Source organism: Agelaius phoeniceus, chromosome 8 (assembly GCF_051311805.1).
Source record: "Agelaius phoeniceus isolate bAgePho1 chromosome 8, bAgePho1.hap1, whole genome shotgun sequence".
NCBI lineage: Eukaryota > Metazoa > Chordata > Aves > Passeriformes > Icteridae > Agelaius > Agelaius phoeniceus.
This window is the reverse complement of record NC_135272.1, coordinates 1,030,001-1,033,542: the sequence shown is the minus strand read 5'-3', so window position 1 is coordinate 1,033,542 and position 3,542 is coordinate 1,030,001. Positions and strand designations below refer to the sequence as shown.

General features: G+C 69.9%; 1 non-coding gene across 1 annotated transcript; it reads right to left on the bottom strand.

The window, feature by feature from the left end:
* Positions 1-1,107: 1,107 nt before the first annotated feature.
* LOC129131536 (5.8S ribosomal RNA) lies at positions 1,108-1,260 on the bottom strand. Its single transcript, XR_008535684.2, has one exon. It is a non-coding gene; the product is annotated as a 5.8S ribosomal RNA (ribosomal RNA).
* Positions 1,261-3,542: the final 2,282 nt, after the last annotated feature.

The window sequence follows — 3,542 nt, the reverse complement described above, 5'->3', positions numbered from 1 at the left end:
TCGCCCGCCCTTTCAGAACGGCGCTCGCCTATCGCTTAGGACCGACTGACCCATGTTCAACTGCTGTTCACATGGAACCCTGCTCCACCTCGGCCTTCAAAGCTCTCGTTTGAATATTTCCCTCTACCACCAAGATCTGCACCTGCGGTGGCTCCACCTGGGCCCACGCCCCAGGCTTTGAGGTGCACCGCAGCGGCCCTCCTACTCGTCGCGGCCTAGCCCCCACGGGCATTGCACTGCCGGCGACGGCCGCTGTGTCTACCCCGCCCGCTACACCGCCAGTCCCCCCTCCTCTCCGCGCTCCCGGAGGGAGCTGGAGAGAGAGAGTGCGCATGCGCAGGAGTGAGCGCCGAGGAGACGGAGAGCCCCATCCCGGAGACGAGAACTGAAAAGGGAGTGGGGCAGAGACGGCCCCGCGCAGGAGGACTGGCCGGGCGGTGGCGCACGCGACGGCCTCGGCGGGGAGAGAGAGAGGAGCGATGGTGCCCCTCGGCGCACCCCGAGACCGCGACAGAAGAGGAGGGGGCGGGCAAAGGGAGGATGGGGTCGGAACAACCATCCCCGGCGCTCAAGCCACACGTGCGCACTCGGAAGCATGGCACGGTACCGCTGCGGTTCCCACCTGCAGACAGCCGCCTGTGCGGGGGGACACTGGGGGCGAGGCCGTGCCTCGCCTCCCCTTCTCGCCCTCCTCTCTCTTTCTCTCTCGGCCCTTGGCAGCGCCTTTCGATGCCGTCTCTCGCTCTCCCCAGGCTGCCGTGCCACCGCATCCACGGCACGGTCCCGGTGAGGATGAGCTCCACCCCAGCGGCTTGCTCCGGGAGCGGGGAGCAATGGAGTGCTCCCCAAGTCTGCATTTAGGGGGACGAAGGCCCTGCACGGCAACAATGACGACTGCGATGACGACGACGCCTGCCGGGCCGCAGTGAAGGGATCGAGGCCTCCTAGGGAAACGCTTCCCTCACCGAACCCCTGACTGCCTTCCCTCGGGCACCAGTGGGATGCCGCTGCTGCCACTGCCACCGCCGCCCGCTGCAGGCAACGGGCCAGAGAGGTGACCCCAGCCGTGCCGCTAGCGTGGCCCCCGGATGGCTATTGATCATCAAGCGATCCTCAGACAGGCATAGCCCCGGGAGGAATCCGGGGCTGCACGTGCCTTCGAATGGTCAATGGTCAATGTGTCCTGCAATTCACATTAATTCTCACAGCTAGCTGCATTCTTCATCGACGCACGAGCCGAGTGATCTACCGCTAAGAGTTGTCTGGCTTTCGGGCACTGCTCACGCCAAGCGGCCCCTTCTTTTGTTACTCTGGGGCCGAGGACGCGGGGGTGCATGCCTGGCTTCGACCGTACGAGCACACAGAAACGAAAGGGGGAATAAAAACCAACTGGAGCAACCCATGCTCCGAAGGCCGGCCAAGAGGTGGGGGAGCCCGCGCTCCTGACCGCCTCCCCCGCGAGGGGTGATGCCGACCTCACAAATGCCGTCCTTCGGAGGCGGACCAGGCACCCGGGCTCGGCCCGGCCTCCACGCAGAGGGCCACGCAGCACGCGCTGGAATGCAGGAGGGCACGGCAGCCCGCCCACATCTCACTTTCACGGGACGACATGCACAAAACACACGACATGCGGCTGGGGGCGCGCGGCCATCGGCCCCCACACACAGCGGCTCTCCCTCGGCCCCCGATGCCACGGGCCTCACGGAGTGCCGCCGCGCCGCTGCATGGCCGGCTTATCTCTTTCCCCACTGCACGGCCTTCCCCTGGCTCAAGACGGCACGCGACGATGACCGGCCCCCGCCGGCATGCCTCCTGCAGGACCGCTCCCCTGCCGGGCGGGTGAGAGATCGGCGGACGCACTCCGCCGCCGGCCCCGGAGGCGGGCGCCACCGAGAGCCAAGCTGGCATAGCCAGGGCCCAAGGCCTGCCGGACGGCAGACCCTGCCGCCACTAGGGCCGCACTCCCAGGACCGCCACCGCCGCATCGCACCACCAGGGCCCCTTACCTCGAGCACGCGCCCGGCAGAAGGCAGGACAGCACTGAGCTGGGGTGCAAGTCCTGCGCTCCTCGTTTGCACGCGGAGACCAGGCGGGGAGAAGCGCCCCCACGGCTGCCCTGCGCGCCTTCCTGTGGCCCACACGCGGCCGGGAAGGGCGATGGAGGATGCGACGAGCGGGGCCCGGGACGAGACCGCCGCCGGCTGATGGCGGGCGCCTTCCGGCTGACCGTCCCCACAGGGAGGGACACCCGTCAAGCGGCGCTGCGGCCGCTCGGCATGGGATCGCCTGCACTCGCGGGCCTCCGCTGCCGGAGGGCCCACAGAGCGCTCGCCCCCACCAGCAGGGGGGCAGTCGAGCCAGAGGACGGCTGGAGGACAACGGCACTGCCGGTGCGCGTTCGAGGAGAAAAGGCTCCTCGAGGAGAGGAGAGGTGCCGGACGCGGCGCCGCGCGCGCCAGAGACCGCGGCGGCAGGTTGAGGAGAGAGAGCGCGGGTGGGCCCCAGGGGCTGCGACCCCACGGCTGAGGAAGGGCAGAGAGGGTGCGCTCTCTGCCGGCGTCACCCATTACGGCGAGGCGAGTGGGTCAGCCCCCATGGGCCACGGAGAGGGGGGGCAGGGCACCCCTCCCCGGCGCAGCACGGTTTACCCCCGCGGTGCGGGCGGGACAACGACAGCGACTGAAAAGCGCGGCCGGTGGCAACGGGACAACCACTGCAGGGGATCAGTGGGAGTAGCTGCTCCCCACCCCTCAGTGGCACCCCGCATGGCCACCGCCCGGTATGCCTGCCGCCACCGCCGCTGGCACCACAGCCACCACGGCGGGCCACGCTGAGCCGCCCGAGTCTTTAAACTGCCGCCCGCCCCCGCCGGCCCCTTTTGGCAAACCCACAGCGTTTGACGACGCCGAGGGAAAAAAACTGGGGGGGCCGCCGAGGCGCGGAGCGCTAGGTACCTGGCCCTGGGGTGAGGGAAACAAACTGCATGGCCCCACCGGGGTGCTTCCCCTGCTGCTGCCTTTGGGGGAGCGTCCACCAGCGGGGGCGCGCCCGACATCTGCCGCCACCACTGCCACGTCCTTCTCGGAGCCCGGGGTTTCCCTCAGTAGCCCGGCGCTGCGCGCCCAAGGGGACCGCCGTCGCTCGGGCCGCCCCGCCACCCAGCTCCCTTACCCTTGCCACCTCGGCCGCCCAACGGGTGCCACAGCCGGATGGCCGGCCGTCGCTCGAGGGGCGCAGCAGCGATGGAAGGGACGGGCGTGCTTCCGGGAAGGGGCCGTGCCGAGCACCCCTCCCTCTTGACACTCGTGCGGCTATCTCACACGCACACAGAGGAGAGCCAAGCTCGGGAGAACTCGGGCCGTGCCAGGGCACCTGCACATGGCACGCTGGCAACCGGCGTTCGGCGGCGCCGGCCGTGGCGGTGAGAGGCTCGGGGGCCCGCGGCTGTGCCCCCGCTCTCTGGCAGGGACGGACCGGCGGCAGACCAGCGCAAGGCTGGGGTGGGAGGGGTGGTGTGGGGGGCGGGGGGGCAAGCCGCTGCA